Below are 6,363 nucleotides of genomic sequence, written 5' to 3'. Positions count from 1 at the left end.
GCCTGGCTGACCAAAAACATGTTCCTTCATGTTTGTGACCCTTTCCTGGAATGGGAATTTAAAAACATGGACCTTTGAGAAAGATGGAATGTTTTACTGACAGAGTTCATGGCCTAGCACTTATTAAGCACTCAATGTATGTATTATTTTAAAATTTTTATTATAATTTTTATTGAATGAAACTCACACCACCTTGCTACCAGAAAGAGCTTTACACAGCATGACTCAAGCATGGCATTTTTCTGCTCAGTAGTCACAATCACACTCCATTGCCCATGGAATAATCTAAACTCCCTGCTCTGCCACATAAAACAAAACTTTGCATCTCTAATTTCTTCACTGAATTCAGCCTGATTCCTTTATCTATTGCTTGCTAACAAACCATCCTAAAAGTTAGCAGCTTCAAACAGCATGCATGAGTATCACATAATGTTTATGGATCAGGAATCCATACACAGCTTCCTGCGTCTCCTCATAGAATGAACAACTTACCTGAATTTGCCTGGGATTTTTCTCTGTTTTAACCCTAAAAATTTTGCATTCTGAGAAACCCCTCAGTTCAGGGCACTCTGGGATGGTTTTCTTGGGATGCTTACAGTGGTAAAAATAAAAATCCCAGACACTCCCTTCAGTCCTGGGCACCCTAGGTTCCAGGTCTGTCCCTGGCTGCCTTAAAATGTTGGCTGAGCTACAGTCATCTGAAAGCTCTACTGGGGAAGAAACTGCCTCTGAGTTCACGCATTTGTTGGACAGATTCACCTCTGTTCTGGCTCCTGTCCAGATGTTGCCCTCAGTTCTTTGCCATCTGTGTCCCTCCAACATGTCAGCTTGCTTCATCAAAGCAAAACACCAAGAAGGCAATTTAGAGATTAAAAAGTGATGAATAAGGGGGAAGCCATAGTCTTTTACAACCTAATCATGAAGCTGCACCCAACTTTCCCATATTTCTCTGGTTAGAAGCAAGTCATTTTGTCCAGTACCCATAAAACAGAGAACATTACACGCGGGCACCAATTCTAGAAGGCGGAGACTTCAGGGCCACCTTAGAAATCTGCTTAAAATACCGACCTCTGGGAACCTCATTCTAGAGTTGCTGAGACCTCAACTTTACCAGGAGCCTTTCAGTTTATTTCAGTTCTTCACCAATTCCTGCAATGCCCTTTATCCCACAAATATGTCTGCAATATATGTATATATATTCCTCAATAATCAAATCCAGTTCCATCTCCATTCTATAAATGTCCCAGATCTTCACGCCTTCATATTCCCCAGGCAAAAATAATTATCCAACCCCTCTTTTCCCATAGCACTGTATTAATTTAGTGTTTGTCATCTATGGAAATTTTTTTTCTCCTCATGTCCTAAAGGAAAGATCTTTCTAAAACTCACACGTCTACAGGATCATTTCTTTCCCGTCAGCCTATTCCATAAATCCTCCCCCAAGACATCAAGAAATATGATCATCATCACTATCAATCCCACTGAAATAGTCCTAGGAAGGACTTAGAACATTAAAGCAGAAACAGAAAAGAAGGAACATTAGAACGGGCGTGTCTCCTGAAAAGGAAATTGAGTATACCAAGAGGCATGAATAATTTAGAGAAACTCCTCAGAAGTTGGAGGGAATGGCATCAGTCATTGTGATTTCATGCTGAATCACCCTATTTCACCTGTTCTTGGTGTTCCTGGGGAAAATGAAAATCCCAGGACTGCTGCACCTCATGGTGTGTTTCTGAGTAATTTATCACCATACTCAGAATCATAGCTCACAGGGTGGAGAGGCTTTGCTGGTTCTGATATGATATTTATCAGTCAATACAATCATTACTTGTGGCTTTGTTGAGACTTGCAGAGGACTCACAGAAACACAGAAGAGATTGAGTACATTTTTTTTCCCCACTCAAGATATGTATTTGTAAATATTTAACAAATGGGAGATCACTTCTTGTGCACATATTTCACAGACTCCTAGAGTTATACAGAACTCAAGTGGTCATCTAGACCAGTAATTTCAAAACAAGCCCCTCTCATGGATTTTTGATTTATCCTCCACTTCGGAGATGATACAGATTAGGGCCATTCAGGGAAATTTTAAAAATAAATAAAATATCCTTTTTACCTGTCAGACTAATCAAAATTAAACTTTACCAATCTCAGCAAAAGTAGCTCTTAATGTGACTACAATATCCAGTTCTTGTTCAAGTGAGAGGAAATGATCTGAGCTGTGCTGATCACAGCAGAGATTTGAACTGCTTGTCTCAGGAGACTATGCACTATCCAGGTCCAAGATATGCAAACCCTTTAAATTTGTGACTACCCGCTTCATATTTTATCCTACAGACATATATAAGCTTGTGTATAAGAGTAACTGATCATGTTATATAAACAGACCATGTAAAACTAAGCAATTAATGCAAAAGAATGAAGATAAATTATATAAACTAAAATATCACAAGCATATTATTAAATTAGAAAGATAAATTTCAATCTCTGTCATACATACACATATACACATATAATATGTATATTATATGCATATATATGATCATATATCATGATTCAGGCATCATGTCAGCAAAATATATCGTGCATTTTTACACACAGATACATTTTTTAAATGGCCTAGAAAAACAGAGTAAACCTAATATACCCCTTTACCAGCTGAGCCACCAGGGAAGCCCCACTATCTTTGTTGGCAAGATCTAGTAATCAGCTTGTAATCAACTTACATACTCTTAGTATGTATGTGTGTGTGTGTGTGATTGCCAACTAGATAATTTAAATACAAAAATCAAATACACTTTTCTACCTCAGGGACAGTCACAAATTGAAAATAACAACAAAATAAAACAATGAAATGCTAGCTACAATAGCAAATATACCTAGGAGAAAGTTTTGAAGGACGTGAAATATCTTGGTTTAGACTATAATAAAGCAGGTGTTAAACACCTAAAAATTGAGAAATATACTACATTGACAAATAAAATACTTTTAAATATATCAGCTTCATAAATTGATGTGTAAATGGAAAACTTACTTTAAAATGTATATAAAAAAGCAAGAGCTTGATAGAAAATAACATCTGGTCATTTATGTTCATTGCCACTGGGATGCTATTTCCCTTAGGCCTTCTCAGCAGACAAAGCTGGGAAATACATGTATGTATATAAATATGCCAACCAGAGCAGATATACTATGAACAAATAAGTATACTATTTATATTTATTTCTATATCTGTGTGTATACACATACACATACCTATATAACATATAAAATAAGATATCAAAATATATTATTGCACTTAATAGAATAACTATAAATATATTAATGTGTTGCTATGCCCTCCTCCAGGGGATCTTCCCAACCCAGGAACTGAACCCAGGTCTCCCACATTGAAGGCAGATTCTTTACCATCTGAGCCACCAGGGAAGACCAATATTTAAATATAGACATGAAAATAAATATATCTTTATACTGATATTTCTGACTAATCTAGTGCTACAGTTGTTTAACTGCTAAGTTATGTCTGACACTGTTGCAGCCCCATGGACTGTAGCCCTCCAGGCTCCTCTGTCCGTGGAATTTTCCAGGCAAGATAGTGGGTTGCCATTTCCTTCTCCAGGGCATCTTCCCGATCCAGGAATCATACCTGCCTCTCCTGCATTTTAGGCAGATTCTTTACCGCTGAGACAACAGGAAAGACCGCCTAATGCTACAGTGTGTTTCTAGAAATTTTTCTTCCTTTGTTATATGTGTAACTTCGTTTTCTGATCAGGAGATTCATGTATGGATGTGGAAGTTGGACTGTGAAGAAGGCTGAGCGCCAAAGAATTGATGCTTTTGAACTGTGGTGTTGGAGAAGACTCTTGAGAGTCCCTGGGACTGCAAGGAGATCCAACCAGTCCATTCTGAAGGAGATCAGCCCTGGGATTTCTTTGGAAGGAATGATGCTGAAGCTGAAACTCCAGTACTTTGGCCACCTCATGCGAAGAGTTGACTCATTGGAAAAGACTCTGATGCTGGGAGGGATTGGGGGCAAGAGGAGAAGGGGACGACAGAGGATGAGATGGCTGGGTGGCATCACTGACTTCGCTGCACGTGAGTCTCAGTGAACTCCGGGAGTTGGTGATGGACAGGGAGGCCTGGCGTGCTGGGATTCATGGGGTCGCAGAGAGTCGGACACGACTGAGCGACTGATCTGATCTGTTCTGATTATCTACTATTTAGTTACTTAATGTGCTCAACCTTACTTACACAAGTTAAGCCACCTTAGAATTATTGACCCATATACGTGTGAGGGAAAGAAAAGGCACAATAGAGTACAACTTGTACACAGTTTGTTTGCTCTTTTGCCTTATGGTCCCCATGTCTATACACATAGACATATTCTGATCTGATACACATATCTGTTTTATAAAGTAACTTAGAGCATTACTTCCCCTCTACCCCTTTCGATGAGACCTGAAACTGAATTCAATCAAGTTTGTGCTTTGCAGGATAGAGCTCTTTGTGCGTGCGTGCTCAGTCACTTCAGTCGTGTCTGACTCTTGCCTGAATTCCCCAGGCAAAAGTACTGCTGTGGGCTGCCTGTGCCCTCCTTCAAGGGATCCCAGTCGGGGATCAAACCCACCTCTAAGCAATGCAGGCAGATTCTTTACCACTGAGCCACCAGGAAGAACATAAAGTTCTCTAAGTTTTGACAAATGTATAGAACCCTGTATTCGTCCCCACAGTACCAAACAGATCATTTCATCACCTTAAAATATGCCATGGGCAGCTTCCTAAGGCCTTCCTCTTTCCCCAGACCCTGGCAAATAGTAGCTCTGTTTTCTTTATATGTGTATGCCCCCACTTTTTTTCAGAATGTCATGTAAGTGAAGTCATACAAGATTGGCTTTCAAATCTGAATTCTTCTGAAAATCCATCAGCATTGTTACATGAATTAATAGCTATTCCTTCCTTTTGCAAGTACCTTTCAATTGTATGGATGTTCTACAGTTTGTTTGTCCAGGCTCATATTGGAGAGTATCGGTATCAGTCCTAGTTTTGAGTGATTACAAATGAAGCTGTTATAAATAATTATGTATAGACTTTTGTGTGTATACAAGCTTCTTCTTTCTTTGGGGCAAGCACCAGAGTGCTAAGTCATATGGTATGTGTACACTCAATTTTATAAGAAACTGAAGAGTAGTTTTGAAGAGTGATTGTAATATATTGTGTTCCTAGCAGTGAATGAAGATTCCTGTAGGTCTGCATCCTTACCAACATTTGGCATTGTCGTGTTTTTTAATTCTTTTGACCACTCTAATAAGAATGCAGTATTATCTCACTGTGGTTTTAATTTGCTTTTTCCTAAGAATTAACGATGTCGAACTTTTTTCACATACCTATTTGTCATCTCTATATCGTCTTTGATAAACATTTGTTATTAGGCTTTTTTTGTTTTATTTTTCTATTGTTAAGTTTTAAGTGTTCATATTTTTTGGAAACGTGTCCTTTATCAGACATGTAATTTGCAGGTATTTTCTGTCAGTGTCTCGTTTCTCTTTTCATTTTCTGAGCAATGTCATTAAATTTTTTCTGTTTTGATGAAATCCAACTTGTCAGATTTTTCCTTCATGAATCATACTTTTGATATTGTTTTTTAAAACCCATTATCAAATCTAAGGTCATGAAGATGTTTTCATATGTTTCGTATAGATGTTTTATAATGTTGTGGTTTACATTTAGGTCAATAATACTTGAGTTACTTTTTTGTGTAAGACGTGAGAAAGGAAACAAGATTTATTTTTTTCTGGCACTGGAAGGTCCAGCTTTCCCACTAAGGTCATCCTCCCTTGAGTTGCCGATGCAACTTTGTTTAAAAATCAGCTTGTTGTTGTTGTCTAGTCCCTAAGTAATAGCTGACTTTTTTGCAACCCTGTGGACTGTAGCCTGCCAGACTACCTCTGTCCATGGGATTTCCCAGGCAAGAATACTGGATTGGGTTGCCATTTCCTTCTCCAGGGGGTCTTCCTGACCCAGGGATCGGACCTACATCTCCTGCACTGCAGGTGAACTCTTTACCACTGAGCCACCAGGGAAACCAAAAACCAGTGTAACAATCAATAAATTACAATCATGAGAGTATGTTCCTGGGCTGTTCTCTTTCACTGAGCTACATCTCCATCCTTTTGCCAATACCAAACTCTCTTGGTTACTGTAGCTTTATAGAAATACTTGAACCTAGACTTTTTGATTTCTCCAACTTTGTTCTTTTTCAGAAGTGTTTCGGTTACTCTAGTTCCTTTGTTTTTCTGCATAATTCTTAGAATCAACATAGCAACATATACAAAAAGAAACTCTTATTGGGATTTTTATTTG

This window comes from Bos grunniens, chromosome 4 (genome assembly GCF_055505025.1).
Source record: "Bos grunniens cultivar Pamir isolate PY7600 chromosome 4, Bosgru_T2T1.0, whole genome shotgun sequence".
Classification (NCBI taxonomy): Eukaryota; Metazoa; Chordata; class Mammalia; order Artiodactyla; family Bovidae; genus Bos; species Bos grunniens.
Note: the sequence above shows the minus strand (reverse complement) of the source record.